This window comes from Polypterus senegalus, chromosome 15 (genome assembly GCF_016835505.1).
Source record: "Polypterus senegalus isolate Bchr_013 chromosome 15, ASM1683550v1, whole genome shotgun sequence".
Lineage (NCBI taxonomy): Eukaryota > Metazoa > Chordata > Cladistia > Polypteriformes > Polypteridae > Polypterus > Polypterus senegalus.
This window is the reverse complement of record NC_053168.1, coordinates 91385856-91406319: the sequence shown is the minus strand read 5'-3', so window position 1 is coordinate 91406319 and position 20464 is coordinate 91385856. Positions and strand designations below refer to the sequence as shown.

Here is a 20464-nt window from a genome sequence, read left to right as displayed (position 1 = left end):
TAAACACTTCAGTCATATCTCCTCTTAATCTCCTTTTGCTTAAACTGAAAAGGCTTAATTCTTTTAGTCGTTCCTCATAACTCATCCTCTGTAGTTCTTGAATCAGCCTAGTCACTCTTCTCTGGACTTTTTCTAGTGCTTCTGTGTTTTTTATTTGTAGCCTAGAGACCAAAACTGTACACAGTATTCCAGATGAGGCCTCTCCACTGCGTTATAAAGCTTGACAGTAACCTCCTCGAACTTGTACTGTACATGTTCTAAATCCTTCTCATAATGTATACTTTTGATTTTCTGACCTCCAATTGTGTATTCAAATGTAGCATCTTCATTCCTACATGTAATACTTCACATTTATTTAATTAAATGTCATCTTCCATAAATATGCCGAAGCCTGTATGCAGTCCAAGACCCTGTGATGATTCAGGGACCAGTACACCTAGCTTGGTATCATCTGTAAGTTTAACCAGCTTATTGTTTGTTCCTATCCAAATCATTTATTTATACAGTAAAACCTCGATTATCCTTCAGTGATTGGGACCGAGGCCATGATGGATAAGAGAAAAGACGGATAACAGAACAGCTACTTAAAAAATTATTTAGTCTTGTACTTTATGGGAAATGGATGTCTGAAGCAGAACTCCGTTAGCAGCGGTATTATTTTTTCTCTTTTTTTATCATCCCGAGGTGTCCTATATTTACTGAACCCGAGGGCATGACTGGCAGAAAAAAGGCTCGGAAAGAAATGGAAAATACAGTTAAAGTTTAATTCAAGCCTAAACAGGCATCAAGTTCAAACTCCAGCTCCAGGTACAGCCTCCCAGAGACTAACATAGAACAGATAGGTGAAAGTAAAACTTTCCTGGAACCTGATGCTACTGCATCATCTCCAGCCAAGAGCAAAACTGGGAGCGAATAGACCAGGAGAAGTTTTTGATTCCAGAAAATTAATTGAAACTGAAAATGGCCTTACCTTCCTCATTGTCAGCTACCCCTCGCGGGCCAGTAACATCTGAGCTTACCACTTCACCCGCAGAGCACAGAGAAGACCGAAACGATCTGCCCGAGCTGAAGGTAATGATCGCCGGAATGGCCACCACTCTTGGGGGGGGACATAAAGGAGCTCAAGAATAATACAAAGAAGGATATAAATGATATAACAAAAGAAATAAAGGACATACACAAGACAAACGAGAAGCTGCTTCAGGTTATTAAAGACCATGATAAGCGTTTTAAGTAATCGCTTTGAGGCAACCTTTAAAGGAATACTAGAATAAATTTAGGAACAAAATTCAGGAAAATGCGTCTTAAGTTTAAGAATAAATTTAGAGCACTTGACTCACAGAGCATACATTCATGACTCATATTGAAATAGCTGAACAATTGATGTCTACCACTGACAGAAAAGCAACGGCAGCAAATTCTGAATGCAAAGGGCTTGGAGACAGACTAGCTGCACTGGAGGATGGATGCAGAAGGAGCAATATCAGAATCAAAGGTCTCCCTGAGAATCGTGAAAGTCCAAACCCAGTGAAATTTGTAGCTGAATTATTCTCTAAAATAATTGGAGAGAACTTCAAATCAGACACCAAGATAACAGCAGCTTACCACATACATGGATTGAATACCTCAAAACCTAGGACTCTCGTGCGTTTTGAAAAATTACAGTTTAAATTACATATAATGTTACTTCTCAGACGGAAACAAGAGATTCTATTTGAAAATACCCACATTCATATTTTCCCTGATTTGTCACCCTCAACAGCTTCTAAACATGCCACATTTTACAACATTTAACAGCACTTACGGAAAGCCGAGATCAAATACAGCCTTTTGTATCCTGCCAAACTGAAAGTGGACATTCAGGGCAAGTCCTACATTTTTACTTCTACGGAGGAAGCAGAAAAAAAGCTAAGAAAATTGATCCCAACACTTTAAAATACTATCGCGAGTTGCATCTGGTCCTGGCATGGCAAAGAAGATCTTACCTGCTGTTTGATCCACTTGCATTGATACTGGTACCACAATTATACATCCTATTTCTTTCTCGGCCGCTATTTGTTTACAATTTTATGCGTGAATGTATGTATGTGTTATGTTTACATTTTCTTTCTTCATAGGGGACTATATAACATCATACCCTTGGTTTATTGTATTAGGGCTTACTATCAAACATTATCTGCTTATCCAGGGCTACTGTTTAACATCATTCCCTGGGTTTACTCTCTTAAGACTGTTTGAGATTATATTTTATAGTATTTGGACTGTATTGTCAATAGATATCTCTATTTTAATACTTATAAAAAAACTTATAAATCTGCTGCTGGGGGGGCTTGTTTAGTTTTGGATGTGCTCTTTTTCTAGGTTTCTCAGAGGACTGGGATTTTGTGAAGTATGGTCTAGTCTCAATTGGGAGGGGGCAGGGGAACTGGGGGGGTGGAGAGAAAGAGAGAAAGCTATTTCTAATCTATCCTTTTAATCCTTATAATTGTAAGTGTCAACTTAACAATAGGCTTCATGGCGTATCTCCTGAAAATTGGAAATTAAAGTCAAAACTGTCATATGTAATAATGTACTGTCTTAAATTAAGACTACAAATTGTCAACAAAAGTTCAAAAGGAATGTCTCCATGACCAAACAGTTAAATTTGTGAGCTGGAATGTTAAAGGTCTCAATCACCAATTAAGAGAAAGAAAGTATTCTCTCACCTACACTTTACAGAAGACCCACTTATTAAGCAAGGATCAGTTTCTGCTGCACAGAGACTGAACTGGCCAAATATTCCATTCCAGCTTTACCAAGAAAACTACAGGTGCGGGAATTCTTTTACATAGAACAATCTCATTTGTACTATCAGATGATCTGATACTGTAGGGTGATATATGATTGTCATGGGTAATTTATTTAACTGTAAGGTGATTTTGATAAATATCTATGCACCCAATATTGATGATAGGGACTTCATCCACAATATATTTGCATCCATTCCCAATTTGAGCACTCATAAAATTATAATGGCTGGAGACTTGAATTATTTTTTAAACCCAGACCTAGATAGACCTCCTGCCACAGGAGCGACTAACTCACGACTAACACAAGTTGCAAAAACAATTATACAGTTTGTAACTGATCATTACTTGACAGACTCCTGGAGATTTCTAAACCCAAACTCAAGAGCATATTCCTTCTCCTCACCAGTGCATCACTGTTACTCAAGAGTTGATTATTTCTTTATATATAACAATTTCTTGCTTATGATTAAACTTGTAATTACAATGCTATTGTTATCTCCGACCATGCCCCTTTGATCATGGAGCTTAAATTCTTGTTCCCCACATACTCATCTCTCAGCTGCCGTATTATCCCACTTTTATTAGCAGACAAGAACTGTACAGAATTTATATCCAAGTAAATCGGTATTTTTAAGCAGGAATACTCTGGGGAAACTCTGAAGGCTTTCTTAAGAGAACAAATTATTTAATTTCTCTCCCACAAAAATAAATTGGAAACCAAGACGATATCAGAGCTAATCAGTGAAATTACCAGAATAGATCAAGAACATGCCAGACATCCAAATAAGGCATTTCATAGGAAAAAACAGGCTCTGAATACAGAACAACAACAACATTTATTTATATAGCACATTTTCATACAAATAATGTAGCTCAAAGTGCTTTACATAATGAAGAAAAGAGAGATAAAAGACAAAGTAAGAATTAGAATAAGACAATACTAATTAACATAGAATAAGAGTAAGGTCCGATGGCCTGGGAGGACAGAAAAAAAAAAACTCCAGACGGCTGGAGAGAAAAAATAAAATCTTCAGGGGTTCCAGGCCACGGGACCGTCCAGTCCCCTCTGGGCATTCTACCTAACATAAATGAAACAGTCCTCCTTGTATTAAGGGTTCTCATGGAATTACTTGATGATGATGATCATGTAGACTTCTGGCTTTTAATCCATCAATGTAGGACATCACGGTGCTTTGATTAGGTGGTGATGGTGCAGATTGCCACCACAGAAAACTGGGAAAAGAAACAGAAGAGAGAGTAGGGGTCAGTGCGGATTTTAGAGCCACCAAGAATAGTTATTATAATGAATTGAATATACAGAGTATAAGAATTAAATGAAGGTAAAGTTATCAGAAAGCCACGTTAAAGTAATGTGTTTGTAGCAGTTTTTTTAAAGTGCTCCACCGTATCAGCCTGATGAATTCCTATTGGCCGGCTATTCCAGATTTTTGGTGCATAACAGCAGAAGGCTGCCTCACCACTTCTTTTAAGTTTTGCTCTTGGAATTCTAAGCAGACACTCATTTGAGGATCTAAGGTTTCAATTTGGAATATAAGGTGTCAGACATTCCAATATATAAGATGGAGCGAGATTATTTAAGGTTTTGTAAACCATAAGCAGTATTTTAAAGTCAATTCTGAATGACACAGGTAATCAGTGTAGTGACATCAAAACTAGAGAAATGTGCTCAGATTTTCTTTTCCTAGTTAGGATTCTAGAAGCTGCACTCTGCACTAGTTGCAAACGATTTATGTCTTTTTTGGGTAGTCCTGAGAGGAGTGCGTTACAGTAATCTAGATGACTGAAAACAAAAGCGTGAACTAATTTCTCAGCATCTTTCAATGATATGAGGTCTAACTTTTGCTATGTTTCTTAAGTGAAAAAATGCTGTCCTAGTGGTCTGATTAATATGCAATTTATAATTTAGGTTACAGTCAACAGTTACCCCTAAATTCTTTATCTCCGTCTTGACTTTTAATCCTAATGCATCAAGTTTATTTCTAATAATCTCATTGTCTCCATTATTGCCAATCACTAAAATTTCTGTTTTCTCTTTATTTAGCTTGAGAAAATTACTATTCATCCAATTAGAAACACAAGTAAGGCATTGTGTTAGTGAATTAACAGCGTCTGGGTCATCGGGTGCTATTGGTAAATACAGCTGTGTGTCATCTGCATAGCTGTGGTAGCTCACGTTATGCCCCGAGATAATCTGACCTAACGGAATTGAGATTGAGAAGAGCAGCGGACCTAGGATAGAGCCTTGTGGAACACCATATAGGATATCATGTGTCTTTGAGTTGTAATTACCACAACTAACAGAATTTTCTACCTGCCAGGTAGGATTCAAACCAATTTAAGACACTGCCAGAGAGGCCCACCCATTGACTAAGGTGATTTATAAGAATATTGTGATCAATGGTATCAAATGAGGCACTCAGATCTAAGAGGATGAGAACAGATAAATGGCCTCTGTCTGCATTTACCCGCAAGTCATTTACTACTTTAATGAGTGCAGTTTCTGTGCTGTGATTTGTCCTAAAATCTGATTGAAATTTATCAAGAATAGCATGTTTATTGAGATGGTTGTTTAACTGCATAATGACTGCCTTCTCTAAAATTTTACTTAAGAAAGGCAGGTTAGAAATGGGTATAAAATTTTCAAAAGCAGAGGGATCAAGATTACTTTTCTTGAGTAGGGATTTAACTACAGCAGTGTTAAGACAGTCTGGGAATCTAATATCTAATGACGAGTTTACAATGTCAAGAATATTATCAATTAGCACGCCTGATACTTCTTTCATAAAACTTGTTGGTATTGGGTCAAGGACGCAGGTGGAGGGTCTCAGCTGAGAAATTATTTTATGTAAATCAGGTAAATCTATCCTGGTGAAAGAATTTGTGTTACCTGGGTTTAGCAGACGATCAATCATCGAAAATAAGATTCTGGGATTACTAGCATTGTTATTTATAATCTTAGAGAAATAGCAGCGCCTCTCAAGACTGTGTTATTGTATTCTGTCATTTTAACCTTCAATATGTCATAGTGGATAGGTAGTTTAGTTTTCCTCCATTTACGCTCAGCCCTCCCTGGCATGTTCTTTTTAAATCTGACACTCTTTGTGTCTTCCATGGTATAACAATGTTTGAAGATTCTTTAACTGTCTTTTCAGGTGCAACTATGTCAACAGCAGCACTTACCTTAGTATTAAATTTTTCCACCTTACTATTTACATTATCCTCACTATTATAGTTAGCACTATAAACGGACTTGATTGCTTAGAATGTTTGTAAGTTTTAAGACTGTTGATGAATCAAAGAAGCATTTTTTAACAATATGCTTCTCATGAATGCTTTCTATCATTATTTCTATATTAAATATTAAAAGAAAATGGTCTGATAGACCAATATCAGTGACCTGCTTTATTTCAGCTTTACAGAACTCAGCATCTTGACAACTAAAGAAACAGAACAACTCTATTTTAAATCAAGACATCATTACTATGAACACGGAGAGAAAGCTAATAAATCTTAGCTCTACAAATCCACAAGCAGGATGTTTACAATGCAATCCCAGCATTTACTAACACAGACAGAGACAAAATCATCTACCATAAAAATATAATGCACACATTTAAAGAGTACTATAAGTCCTTGTGTTCTACTCAGTTTAAAGAACACAAGACAGCTGCATTACAGATACATCAACAAGATACTCTCATTGCAGAGGAACTGGAATAACCTCTGCCACTATCAGAATTACTAGACGCTATAAACTAATTTCAGAGTAGTAAAGTATCTGGCCCTGATGGCTACCCTGCCAAAGTTTATAAAAAATTCTTATTTACGTTAGCTTCACTTTCATTAGCAATATTTACAGAAGCTAGAGACAATAAAATTCTATCTCAGACTTTTAATTACCACTTACTTACCAGTTACTTTAGCTGCATGTGGAAGCTCCTGTCACATCCTACACAACTGTGTTTAAGTTTATTCAGAAAAAGATCCCAGTCGCCCCACGGGAGAAAGACTTTCCGAGACTAAGGTTATAAAGCTCATAAAACCGTTTCTGGATAAAGGCAAACCCATAATAACAGTTCCATGGAGCTTCCACCTGCAGCTGAAGTCACTTCATTACACATGTACTGTGTCAGCATGTCTATGTCGATGAAATAGAGGAAGCTCTGCAGCCTACTTGTGATTTTACGCTCTAGGAAGATAAGTAAATAAATCAAGGTAAATAACATTCGATCTGGGTTTTATATAAATAACATATAAAGTTTTTTATATAAAGACCATCACAAAACATAATCACAAACTGGACTTTGCACAATACCTTTGCGAGCTCTGTAAGCTGTGCTGTTTCGTTGAAGGGCAGGTTTGGGGCAGACTGATTGGCAGGATGATGCTGGACCTCTTGCTGATTCCAAAACGGTGCCATCTTTCACCTTTACACTTGGTGCAGCGTTTTTCTTATATGTGAGTGGATGTTTCTTTCAGGGAGGGCTTCTGTTCTCTTTCTCCAATGTAGAACCCTCATCCTCATGTGTGTTCACCTCTGTTGTAGCACATCTTTATTTGAAAACAGCAATGTCAGATTGGGGCAAGCGTGAAAGCGACTGAGAAAATAAAACTGAATAAAAAAAAGTTAATCTTTACAAACACCATACATTTGCACTAGCTGTTACAGATTCAAATCAAATGTGTGTTTTTATTGTATAATAGTAACAATAAGAGCAGCTAACTACTCAAAAAACGTTTATTTTGGGATGCGGCAAGGCTCGTACTTGTGACTTGTTGATTATGAGTCAGCAGTTCTTACCACTGTAGTACCAAAGCAGTCGTAACAATTAAATTTTTAGTTATAGTCTTGAATAAAAGCACACTTGTTTGGTTATACTTGTACCTTTTGTGAAAGTCCTTATTTGATATTTGGACTTCAGTCTTTACACATTATACACTTCATGTCAAAATTTTGTCATTGGTACTTAAACATGAAAACAGTTTGTCTTTTAGTTATGTGTTCAACATTTCCATCATGCTACACTTACGTAGATCTTTGTAGACACGGAACACACATGAAATGCATGTGTTCCAAATAACAATATATTATTTACTCTATAAAGCTCCCGGTACCTCACTCCCATATTAACAATGCTTGAGCTGGGAGTGCTTTTTGCCATTTCTGTGGCGGAGGTGGGGATGGGATAGCAGGCTGCTTGTGCTTACCAACACATTTACAACACAAAAGACGTTGACGTAAAGGTCCAAACGGATTTAAGGTGGGCTGGGTATGCTAGTTTTTTTCGTAGGCTTTGATAATGCTAGTGTTAATGTCTGGAAAACATTACAGATTAAATCATGTAGAGATCTTTTCATAGACATCGTCTTCGCATCCTACAAACAATGACACTTCATATTTAATTTTCCAGCAACACATTTCTTTCTCTACTTCTAAATTAGAAACTTTGCTAAACAAAACCTGCCCAATTTTCCTCACCTCCCACCTACTTCTATTCCAAAAAAAATGTTGATCAGTCTTGAGGACTCAGAAAGCATTTCTGTAAAATATAAAAACATTTTAAAGTCCTTCCCTATCAATGAACCCAGAGAACTGCAGGAGAAGAATCTCTCACTCAACAGTTCAGAAAAGGACTGGAAGATAGCAATGCACAGACATCACTCTACCTCCATATGCACAAAGCATACAATTATTCTATTTAAAATCATCAATTGAGCACATCTGTCTTGTTTAAAACTGTCCAAAATGTTTCCATGGTAAGATCCAACCTATAAACATTGCAATCAAGTTCCAGCCTCATTGGGCCATATGTTTTGGGCATGCACTAATGTAACATGATTTTGGACCAAAATCTTTAAATGCCTTTCAGACAGCCTTGATGTCACAATCTCATCTAATTCACTAACATTTGTGTTTGGTGTACAGTGATCCCTCGCTATATGGCGCTTTGACTTTCGCGGCTTCACTCCATCGTGGATTTTAAATGTAAGCATATCTAAATATATATCACAGATTTTTCGCTGGTTCACGGATTTCTGCAGACAATGGGTCTTTTAATTTATGGTACATGCTTCCTCAGTTTGTTTGCACAGTTGATTTCATACAAAGGATGCTATTGGCGGATGGCTGAGAAGCTACCCAATCAGAGCACGTATTACATATTAAATAAAACTCCTCAATGATATACGATATGCTTCCCATGCGGTGCTTTGCATACTTAAAAGCTGTAGCAGCACATATTGATTTTTGATTGTTTGCTTTCTCTGTCTCTCTTACTCTTTCTGCCTGACGGAGGGGGTGTGAGCAGAACGGCTGTTTACTTAGAAGATACGGACGCTCCTGTAAAAAATAATAAAAGACTACCTTCACATTGATCCCTTCATTCCGGCTGCTTTATCGCCTGCTTTATCGCGGTGCTTGCATACTTAAAAGCGCAACAGCCCTATTAATTTTTGATTGTTTACTTTACTCTCTCTCTCTGACATACTCCGCTCCTGACGCGCACCTTGAAGAGGAAGATATGTTTGCATTCTTTTAACTGTGAGAAAGAACTGTCATCTCTGTCTTGTCATGGAGCACAGTTTAAACTTTTGACTAAAGGGTGTTATTTCATGTCTAGAGGGCTCTAATAATGTATTTGTAACGTGTATAATGTAACGTATTTAGAAGGTTGTAAACAGGTTTTCAATGCTGTAACTGCGAAAATATTAGATTTATAAATAAAGAATCCTACTTCGTGGAAATTCATTTATCTGTCTGGAGCGGATTAACCGCGATAAACAAGGGTTTACTGTATAACTGTGCGGAGAATATTTATAAACAGTGTTGGAGAGTTTCTAAGGGCTTAAAATATATAAAAAATAACCATACAAACATATGGTTTCTACTTCGCGGATTTTCACCTATCGTTGGGGTTCTGGAATGCAACCCCCGCGATCGAGGAGGGATTACTGTACTTGCAGATAGGCTTAAAGTGGAGAAGGACAAACAAACTGGAATTGTGTTTCCTTCACTGTTGGCATGTAGACTTATCTTTCTCACCTGGAAGAATCCTAAATCACCTCTTTTAAGTCAGTCCGTAACTGATGTTCTATATTATATGAAATTGGAAAAAGTCAAGTTCTAACTTAGAGGATCTTTGCAAAACATTTTTAAAACCTGGCAGGATCTACTCAATAACATTTTAGAATAAGCATTTAAGTTGAAGAAGCGGATTATCTTCCTTTTTTTATTTCATTTTGTTTTAATTAATTTATTTATTATTTATTTGTTTATTTATCCTACTATTAGTTTTACTCTGTTGGCCTACCTCTCTTTCTAATGGGTGGAGGTTGATTTGACTCGAACTTAGTTTTGTACAATTTGACTTGCTTGCATGGAATGTTATTTGATTTTAATAAATTCAATAAAATGTTAATACAAATAAATTAATTAATATGAAAATTAATATGTAGATTAGTTTACAGAATAGTTGCATTTATTTACCAAAAAAAACTATATTAACAAAATTATATGTAGTATTAACAAAATTAATTAATTTATATGATATTGTAATGACCAGCATAATAAGGAAACACAACTTAGAGGTGCTGGACTTTTCTACATTTTACTTTGAGTCTTCGTTCTGTAACAAACAATGCCCTGTCTTATACTCCATTATCTGGGTTACAGAGCACATCTCCAAAACAATAAAAGAAAGGTTTCCCTACCAATAATTATCTCCTGCTACTCTCATTCTGTCTTTTTCTATGTCGAAAATACTCCTGCTTATTGTCTCCAGTTTCCCTACTCAGAATTCCTTCCGCTGCACCTTCCTTTACCTCCGAACTTCTCCTGTCACTCGTTTCCAAAGAGGCATGTCTGCCCCTCACAGAACAGAAGACTTTCACCTAGTCCTATGAGTTACACAGCACTCCGCCCTTTCTGCTCCTGCATAGTTCATCACAAGCTGCCTACACGTCACAATATATAAACAAAACACAATATGTATAACAGAATTTGAAAAGAAAATCACAATGCAGAAGAACATTAACATTAATACAGAATAATATTACCATCAGTGGTTTCCATTTATGACACGTTTTTCTATTTTGTCAGCATCATGCTTGTAAGAGCCATTTTCTTAGTTCTATAAAATGTATGAATATTTACTAGATGATAATGCATAAAATATGGGAAGTTCCTAAAACCCCCGTGAATAGAATTGAGTTGGTATTTTCCTGTCATTTCTTAACAGTTTTTGAGTAAACAATGTTCTTTAGTAAGTGTTTTGCCTTGCATTGTGTAAGGTATAGAGGCATACGGTTTTTTAACCGTGTCCTTGAAAGAATTCTTTTTTGTGCTCGCGTTCGTGCTTATGCACGTCACTGAGCCTGGCGCATATCTAAGTGCCAACGGCCTAAGGGTCTTTTGAGTGTGAAGTAACTCGTAAATTAAAAGATCTAAGTTTTGAACCGTATGTTTAAAGCATACAGAAGAAGAAATAAATAACCTTTAAGTACAGAAGTAACCATAGCTTTATAAGAAAAACTAAGTTTATAAAAGATACATTTTTCCCTTTTTTTGCCAGAGCTCTCGTAGTTCTTGGGGAAGCTTCGATGACATAATGCGGATATTTAAATTTGTTTTCGAATTCGTGTCCGTCTTTTAAGCCCGACATAACACTTTTACAATTACCAATGAAGAGCGTGTATGTCTTTAAGCTATCAATATCTGCTGATTTCAAATGTGGCCACTTCCTTACTTTCTTCATGTAGGCATCTCCTATATGAGCGTGGTTTCCATAAAATTTTTCTAACGTTCTTCTGGTATTTCTATATCCTTCTTCTGGCGGTAAGTATAAGTTATTTAGAGCTATATTTTTTGGTTCGCCTTTGGTGAATTGTATCAAATACTCTAGTTTGCTACCAGGATCACTCACTTCTTGGTCGATGATTCGATCAAATGCTCTTATAAAGTTTATATAAGTCAATGGATCGCCTTCAAACACTGGGATCTTTTAATGGGGTACATTAGGAACTTATGTCTTATACTGTTGTTCTTTCTGTTGATCGTAGCGCTTATCATAAAGCGATTGTTGAAGAAGTGCTTCGTTTTGTTGCTGATAAGGCGGTTGTTAGGGATTATTTTTACTTTCATTCGTATTTGTAAAGTTGTAACTGTTCGCGAGATTGTATAAATTACAAAGGATTTTAAGTACAGTACTTTGTGGGATCGTCATGGCGTTTCATCAACATCTAAACTTCAGTCTGAAATGGACTACAAGTACAAAAAATTATCTAATACGATGAAGACTGTAAAGGAATTTAAAAAAATGAATTTAATTGTGAATCTATAAAATCGATCATCGAGAACTCGTTCCTTAACCTGAGAATGGAATGGAATTGGACGGCTTTATGTTGCCTTGGATCTTAAAAGAAAGCAAGCCTGCATTTTCAATGTCTGAGATCGACTGCGACAAAAGAAAACGACGACTTAAAAAGACTCAACAGGTATCTTTAATCTTTGTCTTTGATCGGAGTTGGACATATTTGAAAATTGTTAGTGCTCTTCGCGAGACTGTATAAATTACAAAGGATTTTAAGTACAGTACCTTGTGGGATCGTCATGGCGTTTCAATCCGGAAGCCAGAACGAACGTCGGCGTGGTGTGAATGAAAAACGCTTTGAATATGACGTCACAAAGGACCGTCTCCAAGACAACATGAAGCCGTCCAATTCATCAACATCTAAACTTCAGTCTGAAATGGACTACAAATACAAACAATTATCTAATACGATGAAGACTGTAAAGGAATTAAAAAAAAATGAATTTAATTGTGAATCTGTAAAATCGATCATCGAGAACTCATTCCTTAACCTGAGAATGGAATATAAAAGGTTAAACGACAAACTTTTATCCCTCCTGAGTAACGAAGATATACGGAAAATGCTACAAAAGGACTTTGATGCTAAAATGGAAATTTGTAATAAATTTATAGGATGTACATTGAATTGGGTTTTTGAAGTACGTCAAAATAAAAGCTTCGATCAACAACCTGACTTCCAGTTACCAATTTAAGGATTATAAAAAGAAAGAAGACATTTCCCCTGCAGTTAAAGATTCCCAAACCTCTGCAAAAACTAAAAGTCGCACAAGCACATTGACTACTTCTAGAAGCGCCATCAGATCTCAACAGGCAGCACACGCCGTGCTGTTGGCTAAAGTGGAAAACCAAAGAAAGCAACAAGCTCTAGATTTGGAAGAAATGCAGTTAAAAGCTAAGAGAAAAGCTGAAGAAGCACAACTGAAAGCTAAAAGAGATCAATTGGCTTTGGAGGCAGCTATTGCAGAATCAGAAGTGAAATTAAAAGCACTTAAAGGGCGCAATCGCAGTCCAAATAGACTGAGCCAGAAACCAGATGCAAACTTTCTTGGCGAATGTATAAATATTATGCCCAACTTACAAAGCGGACAACAATTTGAAAGCAAGGATAACCTTCCTACTAAAGTCTCCAAACCTCCTCAAGACCTACTAGCACTATGGCAATGCAAAGTACAGAGTATTGAAAGTACGGAGAGCAGGCGAACACCTCTCGCCAATCCAGTGAACTTTCTTAACGAACAGCCAATGTCCGCTTTAGATCCCGCATACAGCTCAGCTCCACAAAGCCATACCTTCAAGAAGGAAAAGGACAAACTGACCAAGAGAAGAATCTTTTGAAAGACGTCCTGAGAGAAAGCAGCTTTGTTACAAACTTTTCTGCAGCGGACGAAAAAATGGATACAGACACCTCAGTCAAAGCGGCGGAGACGGCTGAACGTATAATCGGTAAGCACTGTCTTTTTAGCAATGAAAATCACGATCTTAACGAATGCAGTGCAATTCAAAATCTAACTTATGAAAGTAAAATTGACCTTTTGAAATCTAAACACTTATGCTTTAAGTGCCTTAAACAAGGACATTTTAGTAAAGTCTGTAAAAAAAAGATTAAATGCCAAATATGCTCTCAGTTACATTCAGTAATTCTGCATATGAATAAGGAAAAAGGGACCGGCGATACAGCCACACCTCCTAAAGAGGAGAACGTTATGTCGGAAGAGAAAAACATTTCTTCTGCCCAAATTTCTGTTGAACCGTTAGAGACTTGTTCTGATACCGGGGCCAGTAAAGAGTGTGACTCCAGTTCAAGTTAAGTCCGAAACGAGTGAAAAATGTGTAGAAACATCTGCTCTAAAAGACTCTGACAGTTCAGCTACATTTTGCACTGAAAGTCTGCAAAAGCAGTTAAATCTTTCTGGAGGAAAGTCTCACATCTACATCAGCACTGTAGAAAGAGACTCAGTAAATAGTCCAAAATTAGTAAAGTGTACAGCCCTAACGAAGTTACAGGTCTGTGGGATAGAAGAAAATACATTTTTTGATACACCAGAAGTGTACACACTGAACTCTGTACCAGTGAAAAGGGAGGACATCCCTAAAGAAAAAGATGTGAAGAAATTGTCTAATCAAAAAGACGTGTATCAACCCCAGATAAATGCTGACCAAAGCAATAATATAGGAATTACGATCCTGTTATTAATATTGTTGTTGTTAAGTACAAATGCCCGCAAAGTCATGAAACCATGGCAAATCACACATAATGAAGATGAAAGACTTTATGCTGTGAAAACATTCAGAGAATGGCCTAAGAGACCGGATGAGGTGGATTTGTCTACTAGCGACGATCCGGAAATCAAAAGTGTGTTGAGGCTCAGCAAATCAGCAATGCCAGAAGAGGCAAACCACCCTGCAACCATTCAGAAGAATTCACATATTGCCACTCTCATTATGCAACAAGTTCATAAAGAAATTGGACATTGTGGGTGTAATTACAAGATGCTACAACCTGAAACTCCTGGGTAAGGACAATGCCAATTGCAAAAGGGGCAGTCAGAAGAGTTTGTGTGCAGATCCCAGCACACTGGACCATCTTGTGAACAAACTGTGCCTGCTCCAGGAAGCAACAATGATTAAAATGACCCATTCTCTTTTTGCATGCCTAATTTTAAAGCCTTTTTTAAATTTAATGCTTGTGTTCATACATTAGAGTTTAAGCTATAAAGTTTCTTAAGTTTAGTATTCGTGTTTTTATAGTAGAAACTAAGTTAAGCTTCTTAAGGTTTGTTTTAAGTTTGGTAAAGTAATGAAGGCTCTTATTAAGTAAAGTTAAGTAATTGATTTCTGCCCTAGCACAGGGGTCCTCAATCAGGGTCCTGGAGAGCCGCAGTGGCTGCAGGTTTTTGCTCCAACCCAGTTGCTTAATAAAAAGCACTTATTGCTAAAGTAACACTTCTGCTTCACTTTAGTGATTTTGAGCCCTTATTGCTTCATTTTGTCTTAAACAGCTATTTTAATTGCTCCTTATTATCAATAACATGCAAATGACAAGAGACAGCAGCATTTCTCCATTTAGCTTATTTACATTTACACCTGTGTGTATTTATCTGCACTATTGGGTTTAATGAAATACTTGGAAGAAAAATTAAGAGAAAAAAGTGAAGGACTAAGAATTACTCGTCCATTTTAGCCTTCAAATCATTTGCATGATAGAAAGGGAAAGAAAATCTAGGATATGAGAATAACCTGACATAGCAGAGTTAATTTAATTTCATAGCTTGTTAGTGCTTTATTGGCAAGAATTGCTTTCTAATTAAACAACCAGATCAGAGCACAAACCTGCAGCCACTGCGGCTCTCTAGGACTGGGATTGAGGACCCCTGCCCTAGCATAAACAATTAGGGGCCGGATGTGTAAGAGCCATTTTCCTAGTTCTATAAAATGTATGGATATTTACTAGATGATAATGCATAAAATATATGAGGTTCCTTAAACCCCCGTGAATAGAATTGAGTTGGTATTTTCCTGTCATTTCTTAACAGTTTTTGAGTAAACAATGTTCTTTAGTAAATGTTTTGCCTTGCCTTTAACCGTGTCCTTGAAAGAATTCTTTTTTGTGCTCGCGTTCGTGCTTATGCACGTCACTGAGCCTGGCGCATATTTACAGTGGTGTGAAAAACTATTTGCCCCCTTCCTGATTTCTTATTCTTTTGTATGTTTGTCACACAAAATGTTTCTGATCATCAAACACATTTAACCATTAGTCAAATATAACACAAGTAAACACAAAATGCAGTTTTTAAATGATTGTTTTTATTATTTAGGTAGAAAAAAAAATCCAAACCTACATGGCCCTGTGTGAAAAAGTAATTGCCCCCTTGTTAAAAAATAACCTAACTGTGGTGTATCACACCTGAGTTCAATTTCCATAGCTACCCTCAGGCCTGATTACTGCCAAACCTGTTTCAATCAAGAAATGACTTAAATAGGAGCTGCCTGACACAGAGAAGTAGACCAAAAGCACCTCAAAAGCTAGACATCATGCCAAGATCCAAAGAAATTCAGGAACAAATGAGAACAGAAGTAATTGGGATCTATCAGTCTGGTAAAGGTTATAAAGCCATTTCTAAAGCTTTGGGACTCCAGCGAACCACAGTGAGAGCCATTAAACACAAATGGCAAAAACATGGAACAGTGGTGAACCTTCCCAGGAGTGACCGGCCGACCAAAATTACCCCAAGAGCGCAGAGACGACTCATCCGAGAGGTCGCAAAAGACCCCAGGACAACGTCTAAAGAACTGCAGGCCTCACTTGCCTCAATTAAGGTCAGTGTTCACGACTCCACCATAAGAAAGAGACTGGGCAAAAACGGCCTGCATGGCAGATTTCCAAAACGCGCAAACCACTGTTAAGCAAAAAGAACTCAATCGTCTCAATTTTGCTAAGAAACATCTCAATGATTTCCAAGACTTTTGGGAAAATACCTTGTGGACTGATGAGACAAAAGTTGAACTTTTTGGAAGGCAAATGTCCCGTTACATCTGGCATAAAAGGAACACAGCATTTCAGAAAAAGAACATCATACCAACAGTAAAATATGGTGGTGGTAGTGTGATGGTCTGGGGTTGTTTTGCTGCTTCAGGACCTGGAAGGCTTGCTGTGATAGATGGAACCATGAATTCTACTGTCTACCAAAAAATCCTGAAGGAGAATGTCCGGCCATCTGTTCGTCAACTCAAGCTGAAGCGATCTTGGGTGCTTGATTGCAGTTATTGCTGCTAAGGGTGGCCCAACCAGTTATTAGGTTCAGGGGGCAATTACTTTTTCACACAGGGCCATGTAGGTTTGGATTTTTTTTTCTCCCTAAATAATAAAAAACATCATTTAAAAACTGCATTTTGTGTTTACTTGTGTTATATTTGACTAATGGTTAAATGTGTTTGATGATCAGAAACATTTTGTGTGACAAACATGCAAAAGAATAAGAAATCAGGAAGGGGGCAAATAGTTTTTCACACCACTGTAGATATGTACTGTAGTTGACATAAGCCTGCACATTGAATGATTAGTGTTAAAGTGGTAAAATACATTGTGTTTATTTGACGTTACTGTGGTTTTTTGAGCAGTCAAAATGCCAAGAAAGTGTGCATTTAACTTTAAATAGAAATTACTGAAAATATAACAGAAATAGAAATTAATGGAAATTACTGACTACATAGATTGACTTCAAAACAACGAATCAAATAAACATACTGCTGGATGCTGGTACTGTATTAAGAAGTTTGACATTGGAAGTGGGGTGATCATAATTTGCCATGATCATTTATTTGCCTAATGGGTTTTGAGTCACTAGCACCCCCAACCTAGTTAAAAATTTTTGCATTTGTAAAAAGCGCTCAAACAAATCATGCTTTTTTTTTCATGATTTCTTTGTATTTTTTGCTTACTCAAACTAAAATATTGGCAGGAGCTGACTGTGTGCAAACCACATGTATAATAGAACATTCCTTGTCCAAAGCACAATGCATCTGTATTTAAAATGTAGCAGCCCTGCCTAGAATTACATAAATTATTCCTAAGTGTGCTATTACTGATGAGATTCAGTGACCATTTTATTAATTTGTCAGCAATTTAAAACAAGCCTTGTGTTTCATTTCATATATTATTAGGTTCATGTAATCTTGCTGTGGATATTCAGATCCGAATTGTAAAAGAGTCCTGGATTCTTGTGCTGGTTTGTACCGGGAAAGTTATAAAAAGTCCTGGAATTTCGAATACATTAAAGCGCACAAACCCTGTTTAGAATAATGCAAGTTTAGAGCATTTAAAGTCTGTATATGTTAATTTAGTTTTTCATTCATTCACTGCTAGAAAGTACTACACTTAAATTATGGCTAGTTGGGTAATCTTAATGAAAGTTTTTGCTGCTTTAAGTCATTATTAATTACCTTTTTAAATTTTAATTGCATCCTTTATTTTCTTTTTGGGTCACATTCTTTTCTTATCATGAAGGGTTCTAGCTTACTCTGATTTTATCTTTTTAGTCAGCTGTAATTGAAGCAACACAACCAACTTTATTAACCATAGGCCTTGTACAATGTTCAGTGTAGAACCTGTATTTATATTTATTTATATAGCTTCATATAATCTATATATTAAATATTATTTCAATTTCTTTTTCTATTTGCTTAGCCCGAGCTGCATTTCAAATAAAGATGTGTTTAATAAACACACTCAGTGAAGCACTTGGTGATAGTGTCCTTTATTGAACTGAAAGTCAACAAAGTCAGTAAAGGACACTAAGTCATTCATACCATTATAAAGTTTTTACATTTCCCATTAAGGACATGTATAATTTTGTTTTTTGAACTTACAGGGTGTCCACGTAATTTATTATGGAATCCCATACCCCCTGAAACCCTCATTACTTTGCTTCCTGAATGTAAACATTACCTAGCAACCCAACATTACACTACTAATTAGCTACATGTAAAGTTCCTAAGTGAGGGTGAAACAAGTCAGAAATTACTAAACTTAACATTGCAACGATAGTGAAACTTTTATTTTAACACCTTGTTAAACATTTTTTTCATATGATAAGCGATCTAACCTGTTCAGCATTGCTAACTGGACTCTATTTACGTCTCAGAAATGAGTTGGAAGCACCTTAAACTTCATTTTGTTAACTCTAGTTGCGAGAAAAATTTTAATTCAAACAGTTTATCAATCATTTATTGTCTTCATTTAGCATTTGTACAAACTTGGTAAGCATCATCGTTAAGAATGCAAAAAGTTTAGTGCTGTATTTACAACTTTTGCTGAAGTTTTCTTTTTTATTTCAGGGTCATTCCATGTCAAATCAACCAATTTTCCAGAAATTCCACACACTTCAGTTTCAAAAGAGACACCCTGTAAAATTATTTTGACGTAAGATGAGAGGGTTGTTAAATTTGACACGGCTTTACTTTTTCATCAGTTTCACAAGACCTTATCTCAAGAACTAAACCACCTAGCAGGCTCAGATTTTGCATACTTATCCCTTCATTGGTATAGTATGTAACAAAATCAAAATGTCCAGGTGCCACCACTTGGTAAGAGCAGACCTTCAAAAATGGAAAAAAAATATTTTGCTCCTTTGGCTTTGAAATGTTTAGACTTTCATAAAACATACTTTCAACTGAACCACCCTTTTGAAATTTTTTCCATGTTTAGATACCCAAACAAGGTTTTTCAAAAGGTTTTAATGAAACAAGAAACTGCATCAGAGTTTGACCAACAGACCTCTCAAATATGAAAAAAAATAATTTTGGGTCTAATTTTCAGACCAGCTTCATGTATTGTGGGAATACTACATGGACCTTCTTCTATACTAATAAAAGGCAAAGTCTTCACTGACTGTCTGAATGACTCACTCACTCATCACTAATTCTCCAACTTCCTGTGTAGGTAGAAGGCTGAAATTTGGCAGGCTCATTCCTTACAGGTTACTTACAAAAGTTAAGCAGGTTTAATTTCATAATTCTACACATAATGGTCATAATTGAATCCTATTTATGTACATATATACGTCCATAGCCTGCAGCTCAGTCGCCGTGTGAAGCGGCGTTGCGTCCCCCGTCACCACGCCTCCCATGTAATTGACTGCCTGCCCATATAAGGCCGTCCTTCACTCCTGTCTCTTCATTCCCTTCCTTGGTTCGCCATGGTATTCACGTCTCCCAGCTGATAACTGCAGCCTTTTCATTTAATCCACGGCTTCTCCGCTGTTGTATTGTTTGTTTATTACGATGCGAAGTTAGAGATGAAGGCGGTTATATGCTTACAACACTTGACAGATGCCGAATCTCACTTCAACACAAGTCCTGCAAATACTAACGTAATTGAAACAAACCATGAAACTCAAACTGATTATGACAGCAGCAATCCAAGCTGTGAGAAAACAGTAAAAAGGAGGCGTGTCAGACGTCGTGGTACGTTTTCTGATGCAGCTAGACGAAAACAACTTTGTTACGCTGCTGCTAAATACTCGCAGAAAAATCCACAAGTTAATAGACATGCTGTCGCTAAATACTCGCAGGCAAATCCACAACTTAATTGAGACGCTGTCGCTAAATACTCGCAGGCTATTCCACAACTTAATACTGGGAATGCCTGTTAAACATTGTGAACCCGGCCTGGACACAGACAGGCGGACATGTTGTTAAAACACCACCACACGTTTATTTACACTATATACAAATGATATGGTCACAAAGACCCCAGTTCATTGGTCACTCAGACCCCAGTCACGTGCA

The 20464-nt window shown here is 36.8% G+C and overlaps 1 protein-coding gene across 2 annotated transcripts in view; it reads left to right on the top strand.

The window, feature by feature from the left end:
* Nucleotides 1-20464, top strand: part of taf2 (TAF2 RNA polymerase II, TATA box binding protein (TBP)-associated factor) — a 379690-nt gene that overhangs the window by 355289 nt on the left and 3937 nt on the right. The window lies entirely within an intron of this gene.